This window comes from Protopterus annectens, chromosome 2.part1 (genome assembly GCF_019279795.1).
Source record: "Protopterus annectens isolate FY-2018-M chromosome 2.part1, PAN1.0, whole genome shotgun sequence".
Lineage (NCBI taxonomy): Eukaryota > Metazoa > Chordata > Ceratodontiformes > Protopteridae > Protopterus > Protopterus annectens.
The window spans coordinates 210,786,255-210,803,012 of record NC_056729.1 but is presented as its reverse complement, the minus strand read 5'-3'; the positions used below and the strand labels follow the sequence as shown (position 1 = coordinate 210,803,012).

The window sequence follows — 16,758 nt, the reverse complement described above, 5'->3', positions numbered from 1 at the left end:
CTCCGAGGTGATCTCTGCCTAACATATAAAGCTATGTCAAACCCAGAATTGTTGGACATGCTACACCTAAAGAAATCCCAATCCCTCCGAGCTACATGCTCTAGGGACATAAACCTTGTCACCACAATAAACAGGACATGCTGGAGGGATAGATTCCTGTTCCAGGGACTTCCCATACTCTGGAACAAGCTACCCATCTATGTCAAGCAAAGTTCCTCATTAGCACTCTTCAAGAAAAATCTTGATGAGTGGATGGGAAATAGGAAATACACCCCAGAGATCACTTCTGTGGCTCTGATCAACAGAGGCACAGGAAAATAACTTTCTTGGGTGGCGTATGCCAGGGAACCTTGTTGGCTGGGCTTACTTAGGCCCTTGGGCTGATAACCTATTACCTCCCTATGAATATATATATATATATATATATATATATATATATATATATATATATATATATATATATAGTTACATATGAAAACATCGAATGGTCATAACATCTAAACCCAAAACATCAAGATCATAACATCTAAACTTCAAAACATCAAAAACTCATAACATCGAATCTCAAATCATTGAAAACTACAAAGCAACTATAAATAACATCCCGCACACTGTTTACTACATTTCTGCAGGGGGGGCAGCCCCCTTGCACCCCCCCATGTGCAATGCAATCTTGGAGTTGGTATATTTAATTTATTGGGGGTTGGGGGCAGAGCCCCCCACTTGGGGGGGTGCATGGGGGCTTGCCCCGCTGCAGAAACATAGTAAACAGTGTGTGGGATGTTATTTATAGTTGCTTTGTAGTTTTCAATGTTTTGAGATTCGATGTTATGAGTTTTAGATGTTTTGAAGTTTAGATGTTATGGTCTTGATGTTTTGGGTTTAGATGTTATGAGGAGTAGATGTTTTCATATGTAACCATTTATATATATATATATATATATATATCTCACACTTATGTACAGCTCAAATGGCTTAGTGGTAAATCGCTGTGGCTATGGTGTGTAGTGTCCTGGGTTCTTGACTTGCAAGGGCTGATTATTTTGTTGCTGGGCCGAACAAGGGCTGTTGGATACAGAGTGATTAAGGCACTTTTAAGCAGTTGCAAGCGTTTTTGCATGGGTTTGCGTGACAGTAAGCAATGCAAACTTCCAGTTAAATATGCTTACAGACAGTTAGCCTGAAAGTGCTTAATATGTGTAGGCATTGGTTAGCGCCAGGCAAACAGACTTAAATCCGCTTAGTACTGCTTAAAAGTGCTTACTCCCGCTTAACCCTGCAATAATTTCTTTAAAAGAAAAGAAAAAAAGGGGTGATAGGAAAGTGGTGAAAAAGGGGGTACGCAGAGGGAAAGACAATAGGGAAAGTGGCTAGGGATGTGCAGGATTGGTGTAGGGAAGGTCCATTTCTTCTACAGCAACAGCTGTGCATATATACTGAATTTGGAGGTAGATTTGGACACTCAAACCCCTGAGAGAGGGGTGAGGACAACAATAATGTATCGCAAAGCCAATTAGACCAGATTACTTGTGTCCAGTGGACATGTGTGCAAAATGGACAGCTATGTATGGGGTGAAATTTATTTTTGGGAGCAGATTGCCTTTTTTTTAAGGTGAGAGTGGGATGTTGAGGAAGGATAGTAGGTATATGTGGGGAGGTAGGTTGGGTAGGAAGACAGCATACAGGGGAGGTATATGACACATGAGGGGAGTAAACACCTTGGACGGGGAAGGGTGTTTGGAAATCGGTAGCCAATGAGCCCCCAAATGGAAACAGTGGGACTGAGGTCCCAACCCAGGGACAGTCACCACAGTACCTTCACAGCCCTGAAGGTGGCTGTGCTGGGGGCTGAGCAGGAGGGGCAGGCTGACCCTCTAAATGTGCCACATGGCCTTCAAGCTGGCATAGCATATCTCCAGACTCCCTTCGGAGCTCACTACGCACCAATCCCCGGACCTGACTTCAGGTGACAGGATCCTGTCCATGCCCACTCCCAGGGGAGGATGAGCCCCATCCCCTGAGGCGGTTCCATCCAAATGTGGTGCAGGACCAGCTGAGGAGAAGGTCTCGGGGCGGGTTCCAGATGAGGTGGGAGAGGTGGGTCCGCTGGGACCGGCCTTTCCAAATGTGCTATGGTGTTGCAGTTTTAAAACATATGTGGGTTAGTAATAGTCAACACAATCCAGGAGTAGTTAAATAGTATGCATAGATATTCCCATTAACCCAAAGCACCAGACTTGGAACAGTTGCATGGCAAACAGAACACATGCATATATGGAACCTCAGTGGCCATTACAATGGCATGCAGGTTACAGTGATAGCAACAGGCCACCAATGATAGTATTTCAACATAGAACATTAATAGAAACACATTTCAATATTTATTGAACAATGGGACATATGTCCTGTTTGGTGTAAACATACCCACTGATTTGTGTGTTTAGATTATTGTTGCAGATATGGTGGAGGGAGAGAGAGATGTCAGTTAACAACTTATATATGCTTGTAGTACTCACAACTTTAATGATCATTGCTCTGATCATTAAGGTACATGTATTATTACAATACCCTATGGCCTTGGTTTGGGCAGTGATATGTTTGTACACAGTGTATACTTCAGCTGTCTTATAGCTATATTCTACATCTCTTATCTGGTAGACCTGTGGACGGAATGTTTGGTAACACTACCTGATTGTTTCTACACATATTCCCAGATTCCGAGTTAATATTATGCACATTCTTCTCAGCCTCTGAATGCACACACTCTGGACAAAGCTTGACAACATGGGGGTACAAATAGGGGACATATTTTGAATATTGCTCTCATAAACTTGGAGAGTTGCTAGAGTGACAGAATTTGTTTTAATATACATTTTCTGAATGTTTTGAGGTCTGAAAATCAAATGTGTGTCATTATTTAGTGACTACAATTCTGAGATCATCCCACTGATTTGCCAGGGGGATAGAAGAACAGGCAGAAAATATGAGCCAATTATCTGTACATTCTGAACAAATCTGTACAGTTGAGAGGTATGATTATGCATACAGCTTACTACCACTCCCAGGATTCTAACCATGGCTGTGTCTGCTAAAAATACAACAAATTAAGTTTCAGCAGAGTGTACTATTTGGATATTGCTGTCTATTTCCTGTGGTGTTTTCTGTCTAAGTCTCTTGGTTGTACAATCCGACCTTGTTATTACAACCGTCTTATACAGACATTCCTAGACATATTTTTATGTAGCACAGTGTGAGAAACAGTGGCTGACACAACAGCACTATTCTGATATCAGATGTTACTGAATGCTACATGTAAGGCCATACAATACCAGAGTAAACACTACCAGTCCAGGATTTAAATATTTATTGGCAGGCAGTTACAGTTTTCTTATCTGACAGACCCGTGGGGGGAATGTTTGTTAACACTACCTGACTGTTTCTACACATATTCCTAGATTCCTAGTTAATATTATGCAGATACCTCTGAATCTCGTAATGCACACACTCTGGGCAAAGCTTGACAACATGGGAGTACAAATAGGGACATATTTTGAATATTGCTCTCATAAACTTGAAGAGTTGCTAGAGTGACAGGATTTGTTTTAATATACATTTTCTGAAGTTTTTGTGGTCTGAATATCAAATGTATGTCATTATTTAGTGACTTCAATTCTGAGATCATCCCACTGATTTGCCAGGGGGACAGAGGAACTGACAGAAAATATGAGCCGATTATCTGGACATTCTTTAAAAAATCTGTACAGTTGAGAGGTATGATTGTGCATACAGCTTACTACCACTCCCAGGATTCGAACCATGGCTGTGTCTGCTAAAAATACAACAACTTAAGTTTCATCAGAGTGTGCTATTTAGATATTGCTGTCTATCTCTTCAGTGTTTTTTTCTAAGTCTCTCTTGGTTGTACAGTTTGATCTTGTACTTACAACAGTATTATACAGACATTCCTAGACATTTTTTTATGTAGCAGTGTGGGTAACAGTGGTTAACACAACATTAGTATTCAGAGAATGCAACAATAAATGTCATACAATACCAGAGTAAACGCAACCAATCCAGGATTTAGAGCTTTATTGCCAGGCAGTTTACAGTTTTATTTAAATATGACCTATATGGGACTATTACTGTCATATAGTCTAGTTTATTCAGTACAACCCATACACAGTTTTTATACTGCCAGGTGACTTTCTTCTACTTTATATATATATATTTGGTATGACTACTACAAGCAGGATTATTACTCACCAGCCTCGCGACACAGCCTTTGCAACGTACTGGCATGGGCTTCCTGATTCACAGCCCACACAGCTGCAGCTGTAAGGGAAATAGAGAAATATTTAGGTATACTTATCCATCATATACACAGGCTGAACATTAGTAAACAGTTATTGGTATGAGTACTTACACACTGCTGGGACATCACCCCACTGCCTTGCTTCTTGGACCCACTCATCCAAGAGCTCCCTCTTTCTCTGCTTCAAGTCGGCATAGTGGTGCCGGACCTGTTCTCCAGTCTGAGGGATACCAGTGGCACTGGTGAGATCACGGTCAAGATGGTCCCAGGCTTCCACTTTATATTGGGAGCCTTGGTACTGGCCCTGCAGCAGTCTCTCTTCGTGGTTTTGTACCAGGAGTCCTACCATGACCTTGGACTCCTGTATACCCCAGCGCTGTGCACGGAAGCACATGCTCTCACCAACTCCTGCCATACTGTCTACAGTGGGAAGCTGCAACCAGTTATGAGCTGTATTCCCACCTGTGGGGTTTCCCACCCTTTGCCGTGATTGGACAGTTTTGGTTATGCTGAGCTAAGCTAAGCTACAGGAAAACCTGCTTAGCTAAGGTTGGCAGTGCTTAAAGGGGAAGGTTCAGCACTGCTTACCAATGGGCAAATCCACTTAGCCAGGTTACTCATTGCTTAGCAGTCATATTTACACAATGCTTACACCTAGTATGCAGAGCTGTGCAATGCTTAGCATTGTGTATTTTTCATTTTATAAACTATCTGCTATATGGCATTGATTCATCATTCATTACATGTTATAAATTTGTTTACTGTCCCTGACATTCCCCAATGTGCTTTCATTACATTTATTAATTTGTGACTGTACTGTATGGGGCACTTGTGTTTCTATGGGGGTTTCACAACTTTATTAAACTGACACCTCACATCTGGATCTCATACAGTACTCTGGCTGACAAATATATATATTATTTCGTAGCTAATTATAAAAATAAATGTTTATGTACTGCTTTCACATGTAAAATGCAAATTGGTTATAGTGGAGATCGAACCGGGAAAGGCTGCTTGCAAAGCGTACGCTGTAACCACTACACTATTGAAATACTGCTTATGCCTGATGTCTCTTGCTATTTAACGTCTTGTGCTGTTTAAGCTGGACTAAGCGTAGCTAAGCAACAGCCACATCCACGCAGCTGCGCTTAAACTTTATCGCATTGGTAAAAAAAAAATATTTGTTGTATTTTATTTGTACCCTTCAGAATATCCCTGCTAATGCTGAACCTATTATTCTATCAACTTTCTGCTTTGTGGGACGATTGTCCCTTTTGGCTTTGTCCACATTCCTTACTCTGACGGGTTGGGAGGTGTGCACTATGTGCTTATGCTACATGTGTTATTCTGGCAACATTTGTCTTGGTAGGAACGATTGTCCCTTATGGCTTTGACCAAATTTGTTATCCTGATGGGTTGGGGGTGTTAACAAGCATTCTCACTCATTTTAAATTGCTGAAAGGCAATTCTGGAGTGCAGGGGGCATGTATATTGTGTGAGCTGTGCTCTCACACACACCCCCTGTGCTCGTACATGGACCTGTGTCTGTTTTGGAGCATAGCAGTGTGCCATCATACATATGCATGGTGCGCTGCCGTGCTGAACAAGAACTGTCCGTGCCATGCAGGAATAACTTATTCCTGCATGGCTGCTTGCTGAATCCTAGGGAGTGTCTATCCCAGATGAAATGGAATGGATGGCCCCTACTCTTAAAAGAATAAAAGAAACAAATCCTTGGAATGGTGCTAAAAAGAAGAAATAAAAAAATGATTCCAAGATAGCTGTCCCAAAAAAAATACTCTTACAACTACATCTCTCAAAGTATCAGCTGATATGGTACATCACTTGTCATCTGTTTTTATTTTTAAAAAAAAGGAGGGATTCTTAAACAACTGAGAAACAGTAATGATTTATACAGAATGTTCAAAGAGTCCAATAATTCTTCACAAACAAAGGTAGGTCAAGATGGGTTACTTCTTCTTCTTCTTCTTTTTTCGGCTTTTCACTGTTAGGGGTTGCCACAGTGGATCACCTGTCCACTCATGACTTGCTGTGGAGTTTTACGGTGTCGAGTTGCCAGCCCAGCGCCCCACCTTCTACAGAAGGCACACACACACATGCACTCATGCCTAGGGCCAATTTAGAGTGTCCAACCCACCTACAGCATGTCTTTGGGATGTGGGAGGAAACCGGAGCCCCCGGAGGAAACCCACGTGACCACAGGTAGGACATACAGACTCTACACAGAAGGCACCCCAGCTGAGGATCGAACTGGAGAACCTCTTGCTGTGAAGCGTCAAGATGGATTACTATTTACATCATATATAAGCCAAACAAACAACATATAATATAAACATAGAAGTTTCTGTTCCCCTACTTGAACTCAGTGAATACTTATCTTGTTCATTTTTCATTGATTTTACTTATAATAATTCAAGTAATTAATTTGAAGAGTTGTATAAAAGGTTGGACACTAAGGAGGGAGAAAAGGACCTGTACCGATTGGCTAGACAGAGGGACCGAGCTAGCAAAGATGTGCAGCAGGTAAGGGTGATAAAGGATAATGAGGGAAACATACTCACAAGCAAGGAGAGTGTGTTGAGCAATGGAAAGAGTACTTTGAGGGGTTGATGAATGAAGAGAATGAGAGGGAGAGAAGGTTGGATGATGTGCGATAGTGAATCATGAAGTGCAGTGGATTAGCAAGGAGGAAGTAAGGATAGCTATGAAGAGGATGAAGAACGGAAAGGCTGTTGGTCCCGATGACATACCTGTGGAAGCATGGAGGTGTTTAGGTGAAATGGCAGTGGAGTTTTTAACTAGATTGTTTAATGAAATCTTGGAAAGTGAGAGGATGCCTGAGGAATGGAGAAAAAGTGTTTTGGTACCAATTTTTAAAAATAAGGGTGATGTGCAGAGCTGTAGTAACTACAGAGGAATTAAACTGATCAGTCACAGCATGAAGTTATGGGAAAGAGTAGTGGAAGCTAGGTTAAGAAGGGAGGTGATGATTAGTGATCAGCAGTATGGTTTCATGCCAGGAAAGAGCACTACAGATGCGATGTTTGCTCTGAGAGTGTTGATGGAGAAGTACAGAGAAGGTCAGAAGGAGTTGCATTGTGTCTTTGTGGATTTAGAGAAAGCATATGATAGGGTGACTAGAGAGGAGTTGTGGTATTGTATGAGGAAGTTGGGAGTGTCAGAGAAGTATGTAAGAATGGTACAGGATATGTACAAGGGTAGTGTGACAGCGGTGAGGTCTGCGGTGGGAGTGACAGATGCTTTTAAGGTGGAGGTGGGATTACATCAAGGATCAGCTATGAGCCCTTTCTTATTTGCAATGGTGATGGACAGGTTGACAGACGAGATCAGACAGGAGACCTCGTGGACTATGATGTTTGCAGATGACATTGTGATCTGTAGTGAGAGTAGGAAACAGGTGGAGGAGACCCTGGAGAAGTGGAGATATGCTCTAGAGAGAAGAGGAATGAAGGTCAGCAGGACTAAGAATATATGTGTGTGAATGAGAGGGAGGATAGAGGAATGGTGAGGATGCAGGGAGTAGAGGTGGCGAAGTTGAATGAGTTTAAGTACTTGGGATCAACAGTTCAGAGTAATGGTGAGTGTGGAGGAGAGGTGAAGAAGAGAGTACAGGCAGGATGGAGTGGGTGGAGAAGAGTGTCGGGAGTGATTTGTGACAGACGAGTACCAGTAAGAGTGAAAGGGAAGGTCTACAAGAAGATAGTGAGACCAGCTATGTTATATGGGTTGGAGACAGTGGCATTGACAAAAAGGCAGGAGTCAGAGCTCGACGTGGCAGAGTTGAAGATGTTAAGATTTGCATGTGACGAGGATGGACAGGATTAGGAATAAGTATATTAGAGGGTCAGCCCAGGTTGGAAGGTTTGGAGACAAAGCCAGAGAGGCAAGATTACATTGGTTTGGACATGTGCTGAGGAGGGATGCAGAGTATATTGGGAAAAAGATGTTAAGGATGAAGCTGCCAGGTAACAGGAAAAGAGGAAGGCCTAAAATAAGGTTTATGGATGTGGTGAGAGAGGACATGCAGGTGGTTGGTGTGACAGAGCAAGATGCAAAGGACAGGAAGAAATTGAAACAGTTGATCTGCTGTGGCGACCCCTAATGGGAGCAGCCGAAAGAAGAAGAAGAAGAATTAACTAATTCAACAAGGTACCATTCATCAGAGTTCAGACTGAAATGTAACAAATTAACGTCATATATAATAGCAGTAACAGTAGAGTGTTTTGAAAAAAAGAATGCTGTCATGGAGACTAATGCCTTTTTCATTTAAAGTATGATTTAGAAATGTCATGTATATCCTGGTTAAATAATAGTAGTAAGCTCTTATTACAAATGTCATCATTATTCTGTCTAAGTATAGTTAATATCAATTATGGCAGGTATCACAGCTAAGAGTGTTGTTTGATCAATCCTGATATGGTGTGCGTGGATGCAGCTGTGTCAGGCAGCTAGTACAAATGTCATTATTATTCTGTCTAAACATAGTTAATATCAGTTATGGCAGGTATCATAGCTTTGAGTGCTCTTTGATCAATCCTGATGTGGTGTGCATGGATGCAGCCGTGTCTGGCAGCTAGTACAAATGTCATTATTATTCTGTCTAAACATAATTAATATCAATTATGGCAGGTGTCATAGCTTCAAGTGCTGTTTTATTAAGCCTGACATGGTGCATGTGGATGCAGCTGTTTCTGGCATCTGTTATATGTTGCTGTTTTTGTCTCCGGGAAGCAGTGGGCTGCGGCTTGTGATCGAGGTTTACTGATGCTTGTGTATTCGGAAGAGACATTTGGTGTTTTAGCCTAGATCCAGGGGCAGGGGTTGGATAGAACTGTGATATGGGATATTTTGGCAGAGAATGGTGTGTTTGTACTTCTGGTGAGTGAGAGGTGGGAGGGCTGGAGGAGTATGTTGTCTCTTGTTGTGTTGGCTTTTGAGTTTTTTTTTTTTTTGATCTGTTTGCTCTCTGTTCTTTTCCTGGCTGCTGCCTCACTGAAGTGGAAAGGAATTTAGACTTGAAGTTGCAGTGAATTAAAGCTTTGCTTCAGGTGCATCACGAGCCTCTGGTATGCACTGTACACAGACACACTAACAGAAACAGATGCTCCCAGGTTGTTATGGTAACGGAGACAGAGTAACGATAATGCTTAATGGCTCTGAGGAGCCTCCGAGATGATTCTCGGCAATGACGTTTTTGGTTTTAAAAAAATATGTATATAACAAAAGGGCTGTTTTAAACCACATGTACACATATTCATGGTCTCCCAACACTTTGTTTAGCTCATTAAGTTGATTCTTGATAAAAAAAAAGAGGAAAAAAAATAAGCGCAATTTTATATTTAAAATGTATTTGGTCCAAACACATTATAGACTTACATAACAGTGGAAGTCTGAGTTATTGTGAAAGACTAAGAGCACTTGGTCTTGTGCAGTACCCTTTGCAGTGGTCTGGGAGGTGAGTTTGCTCAGACGTGTTGGGCATATGGGGATAGCTGATTGTAGGGGTGTTTGGGGTTGCCGGGAAGTGCTAGAGAGTCATCAGATTTCCTTCATGGAAATATCTGTGAGAATGGAAAGTGTGTTGAGAGGTTCACTGGCAGAGTGGCCACTGCATGGAACAGGCTGGTAAAATGGAGCAGGTCAAATATTGGTTTGGATATTTTAAGAACAGCCTGTAAACACATCACATGAACTAGTGAATGGTATTCTGGCAAAACTGGATGGGCATTATTGCCCGTGCTTGAATTACTGATAAGTGTGTATGTAAGGATGGAAATATACTTATAACAAATAAGAAACTAGAAGGGTCTCATAATTTAAAGTCTATGGACTGTATAAACATGCTTGGAAGAAGCTAATAATAAGAATAAACATTACAGCTTGTGGTCTCTCAAATAACTAAGCAACAGCCAAAAAAAAAAAAAACACACGCACAATATTTATGTAATATATGATTTTAGTAAATCTAGACATAAAATATATAATCATCATATAAAATGAAACAGTCTGCGGAATTTAGATATTAAAGACAGGATTTAATAACATGGGCTTGTGTGTAATGGGTCTATATTATATCATCGAAAGCTTAAAAAAGCGAATGCTGATTGATCGACCTAATGTAACTGAAAGCTTACAATCTCGAACTGTCAGATCAGCGATTTTTTTCCCAGGAGAAAAAAATCGCTGATCCAAAATACATACACACAACACAAGCACACCAAACAAACAGAAATCCACACACATACACCTAAAATCTGATACCTAACCCTACACTAAACTATGCACACACCACTAACTATCCACTTACCCTAACCCAAACCCTAAGCCTAAGGTCCGTCACTATTGCACACTCACCTCGCCCGCTTCCTAACCCTAACTCACTTAAATCTGCCCTAACCCTCATGTCCACTCAATCGCACACACACCTAACCCGAGCCCTAACCATAACTCACCTAAATCACCCTAACACTCACATCCACACAATCGCACACTTACCTAAATCCAACCGGTAACTTTCCACCATAACACTGAAAATACCGAAGCAACAGAAACGGACAACCGAATTCTTTCCCTAGGAAAAAATTCGAGTTTCTGCTGCTTCGATATTTTGCAGTTTCGCGAAAATAAGTTTGATCAATCAGCATTCGCTTTTTTAAGCATTCGAGGATATAATATAGACCCTGTGTAATAATACTACTATCTTAACTTGTCATAAATGACATACACTACATTGAACATCAAGGGGAAGCATGATGATTTTATTTTATAAGTAACTATGCATAACAAGTCATGTAATTACTTTAATTTGAATTGTAGTTTTTGTAACCCATCTTGACCATATATAATACTTAAGCGGTTACCAAGGTAACTAATGTTTTGTACATGACATTAAACTGACAAAGTTGTTCAAGAGAAACAATAGAAGCCTGAACTTGAAATGTCAAAGAATGTAACAATTATATTCTAAACAAATAGTATTAAATAGACAATAGACACTCAGTTTAATAACATGGGCTTGTGTATAATAACACTACTGTTTTAACTTGTCATAAATGACATACATTATATTGAACATCAAGGGGAAGCATGATGACTTTCTCATATAAGTAAATGTGCATAACAAGTCATATAATTGCTTTAACTTGAATTGTGGTTTTGTAATATATCTTGACCATGCATAATACTTAAGCTGTTACCAAGGTAACTAATGTTTTATACATGACATCAAACTGACAAAGTTGTTCAAGGGAAACAGTAGAAGCCTGAACTAGGAATGTCACAGAATGTAACAATCACATTCTGAACAAATAGTATTAAATTGACAATAATCACTCAGTTTAATCTTTGCTGATTATACAAAATCGAATGTTGCCATTTAAATCTAAAAACTTTCAGTATATGCCTTAAATGGCAATTTATGAATATGGAAAGGGAACTTGTAATCATTAATCACAATAAGTAAATTTGTTGTTTTTAACCTATAATTTCACTCATTTTATAATAAGAAATGACAGATTTGAAAATCATTATGTGTAGGAAATGGGGGGGGGATGCACTGATCATTAAAATGCACTAACTTTCATCAATGTTTACATAAAACAAACTTGATGCTTTAAGTAAGTTAGCAACAAACAAAGTGATTACTTAAATGCTGGCAAACAATAAAATATAACTTCTGATATATTTAGTAAAATATATTGTATTATAAACATTAGGTATAAATATTATTACCATCTATTTATATTAAGCAATAAGTTTTGAAAGACTTCATCAGTAAGGGTGAATATGTTAAATAACTGTGTGCTATAATCTTTTACTGAGGTTTTATATATGCTACATCCTACTTTACTATGATTGAATTGCTTGTCATCTATCTTTCATGTAAATATTAATTGCTTATACAATAAGTAGACATTTATATTGTATTAGAATTCTGTCTAATCTACAGTAGTACTATATCTGTACAAAATAAGATAAATATTGCTTATTTCTATTACAAATATTCTCCATATGATAATTCAATTTATGGAGCTGAGATGTTCTGGATTGTCAAGGTATGAATGATAATCTGATGGAATTATTCCATGGCTAGTGCGGATCTTAGTTTTGTTAACATTTATTAGTTTAAGTTTGTTTTTTGTTCTCCGGTTCGATCCTTGGCTGGTGTGCCTTCTGTACGGAGTCTGCATGTCCTCCCTGTGATCACTTGGGTTTCCTCCGTGGTGCTCCGGTTTCCTCCCACATCCCAAAGACATTCTGTAGGTGGATTGGACACTCTAAATTGGCCCTAGGCGTGAGTGTGTGCATGTGTGTGCCTTCTGTGGAAGGTTGGACACCGGGCTGGCAACTCAACACCGTAGAATTCCACTGCCAGTCATGAGCGGACAGGTGATCTGCTGTGGAGACCACTAACTAAAAGCTGAAAGAAGAAGAAGAAGAAGTTTAAGTTTGTTTTTCACAAAAAAAATTTTAGTATGCCTGACCAAAACATTACTTCATTGGTAAACACTCAAAAACTGATAAGTTCCTTTAAAAGCTCAAACATATACTTTATAGCTATCAGAGGAAAATGTTTAATAGTCACAATAAAACAAAAATACATAGTCTAAATAACCCAAGATGGATTTAACTTTATTATCTTTAAATACCAACAATCCTAGCAAGAGATCAAATCTACTGAAATATTTAAAACTGAACAAAGCACAAATTGTCTTCCTTCAAAAAACTCATTTCAAAACAAATGACAATTACAAATGGAATCCTAAGGAATATATGATATTGGTGCAATCCACTTATAAGACAAAGACAAAAGGGGTAACAATTTTATGGAAAGCAAATGTGATTAACCCAGAAATCATTTATAAGTATGAAGATAAAGAAGGCCTTAAGGCATTAGTAATAGTTAAATATTATAACAGAATATGGACCCTAGCCAATCTATACTGGTTCCCAGGCATTGGATCAGGAACTGTTAAAAACACTTGGATTTCATTTCCAATAATTATAAAGGCAACTTAATATTATGAGGAGATTTTAACTGTATATTTGATATTTCTGAAACTACAAATAAAAGACCACTGCGTACATCTGCTGTATCAAAAGCTTTAAACAAGTGGTAGAATCATTTCATCTTATAGATACTTTCAGATTTAGAGAAGATAAATCTTTGTTGTTTTCTCATCAAGATCACAGCTTTGGTACCCAAACTAGAATAGATAAAATATTTGCTGCCAATGACTTATACTCTAAAATCATTAATTTCTCAATCACTCCCTGCCCCTTTTCAGACCACAATTCATTGATACTAAAACTTCAAAATAGGTACAAACCATTAATCTTTAACTCCAGAGTTCCAGCATATATAACTAAAATTAAAGAGTTCAAACCCTGGTTACTATCTGAACTACAGTTCTTCTTAGATATTAATTACACCACAGAGATAAATAAAATAATGATACGGGACTCATTAAAAGCTTACATATATGGTAAAACCCTAACTTGGTATAAAAAAAATCAAAGAATTGGATTCTGAATTATTAGATCTGTAATCCAAACTTTTGTCAGTAAAAGCTGAAAAAAATCAAAATCATTTGGAGATGAAAAAGAAAGTAGAAGTACTAAACAATAAATACAATGAAATTCTAACACATAAAACTAGTTTCGCTTTAGAAAAACTAAAAATTAATACATTGCCCACTTCTCCCAAATATCTACATAATTTATCCACAAGAATCAAAATACAATCAAAAGCTAATAACATTAAAAAGTATCTTCCATGAAAAGAAAGGGAAAAATGTCTCGGATATAGGAGACATTCTTGATGCCTATAGAAATCACTATGTGAAACATTTCCAAAAAGAAAATATACATACCGATCAATTAAATCCAGATGAAAAATGTTCTAATATAAAAAAATACCAGAAAAATTAAAACTAGATCTGCAAGCACCCATATCCTACAAAGAAATTACAGATAAAATAAAAGAGGGTAAAAAATAATAATGCTCCAGGTATAGATGACATAATTATGGAACTATGTAAACTTTTTCCTTCAAAGATACTATCCCTCTTCCATAAAACTCTATTAGAAATTCAGTCACAAGCTTTAATACCACCCTCTTGGAGATATTCCTTAATCATACCAATCCTAAAGGAAAACAAATCCCCAAACCTCTGTACCTCATATAGATCTATATCATTATTAAATAATGATTTTAAGATATTTATAACAATATTAACTAACAGAATGAAAATACCACTATTCAAAACAATAAATAATGATCAGACTGGATTTATATATCTTAGACACACACATGACAATATTAAAAGTATAATTTCTCTTATAGATTATGTTAATAAAGAAAATAAAGAAACGCTCATAATTGGCTTAGTTATAGAGAAAGCATTTGATTCCCTAAATTGGGACTATTTATTCAAAGTCTGATGTTATTTGAATTTCCTCCTTCCTTTGTTCATATACTAAAGAATCTATATGCAAATAATTTAGTGTATGTTAAGCTAGGTCTTTTCACCTCTGAATCTATACATATAACAAAGGATACTAAACAAGGATGTCCCATGTCACCAATTCTATTTGCTTTGGCTATTGAAATATTGGCAGAGTCAGTACATAACAATACAAAAATCAAAGGAATAGATGTTTATGAACAATGCAATTCTAAAGTAATGCTCTTTCCTAATGACATATTAACATTATCCAAAACAAAAGAGACATTAGAAGAATTAGATATTTTAATTGACACATTTTACAGGACTTCAGGACTCCATTTCAATAAATCAAAATTTTTATGTTTAAATAAAAAAAAAAATTGCAGATGAAGGGGAATCACATTATAGGGAAACAAGAATCTACCATGAAATATCTAGGAAATGAGTTATGCAAGGATAATAATGAATTACTCTAAAAAAACTACAATAATATCATCAATACAATTCAAATTTCTAAGGAAAAGTGGAAAGAGATAATATTAACATTTGAAGATAGACTACAGTTAATACTACCCAAGATTCTATATATAGCTTTGGCAATACAACTGTTACCAGAAAGGAATATACTTAAAGAAATAAACTCATGCCTAATAAAATTTGTATGGTTTCCCCAAAGAAACAGAATAGCTTTAATACATCATATCAGACCATGGAAACAGGGAGGATTAAACTTTCCTCATATAGAAACATATATAAAAGCATCAATATTTAAAACAATCTCAGATTGGATAAGTCCAAATTATTCTGCAAATTGGAAAGAATTACTAACTGCAGTATCAATAAATGAATTTGATTTACAAAAAAAAATTCAAATAACAGATAAAAACAATTTGCCATAGCACGTATTATGTATTAGTATGCAGTATAACAACTAAGCCCACTAAAACTTGTATGATTATTACATTGACTCATTTAGGAAAATGATTAATGCAAATATAGATTTAAAAATCTGGATTGATCTTTTAACACCATTCATAGTTACAAAGAACTATCCACATAAAATATACAGAGAAATAATTGATTCCTGGGAACAGAAAGGATTTGTTTGTTGGTTTCAATGTATCAAAGAACTAAAAGTTCTGGATATGCAAACAATAGAAATAACATAAAAAATTCCACAACAATATTGGCTAACTATACAAAGCATTCTGACGTATTCACAAGATTTATGCAGAAAGATTAGTAATTCTTCATTTAAAGAAATACCTAAACTTAAGAAATACTATATGAAATCATATATAATGATTATGACATGAGAAATAGTATTTCAAAATTTTACAAGATATTGATAAATTGTAAAACAGCACCCAAATCCCCATATTAGAATTATATAACAAAAGGACACTCATTACAGCTAACTGAAGAAATTAAATCAAATAATTTATCATCAATAAAACATACATCCTTTGCACAATACTGTAAAGTTTTTAATTGGAAATGCTTGCACAGAGCATTCTTAACTCCAGATAGAATTATTAAAATTAATTCTTCCACAAAGGGAATATGTTGGAGGTGTGAGCAAATACACCATGTAGATTGGAATCACATTTTTTTCAACTGTGTTAAAATTAAGCCATTTTGGAATGGTATTAAAATCTTTTTACTAGCTTTATTTAATGAAAATTTTAACTTATCTAAAGCTCTAGTATTATTAAATGTGTATGAAGGTCCTCATTTGAATGAGTCAAATATGTATCTAGTATTGACAATACTTGCAATCTCAAGGAAGTGTATAACAAGAAGATGGAATACAAACACAATACCAACTTCGGAAGACTTCTACAGCCTACTGAAGACCACAGCATTGTTGGAAATTAAAATTAAAGAATTAAAGATTCATCCTAAGTCATTTATTAACAATCCATGAAAAAAAGTCATCATTGATTAACACTTTAC

General features: G+C 37.3%; 1 protein-coding gene across 1 annotated transcript in view; it reads left to right on the top strand.

Annotated features, from left to right (window-relative positions):
* ABCC3 (ATP binding cassette subfamily C member 3) overlaps positions 1 to 16,758 on the top strand; it is a 1,985,081-nt gene that overhangs the window by 1,446,574 nt on the left and 521,749 nt on the right. The window lies entirely within an intron of this gene.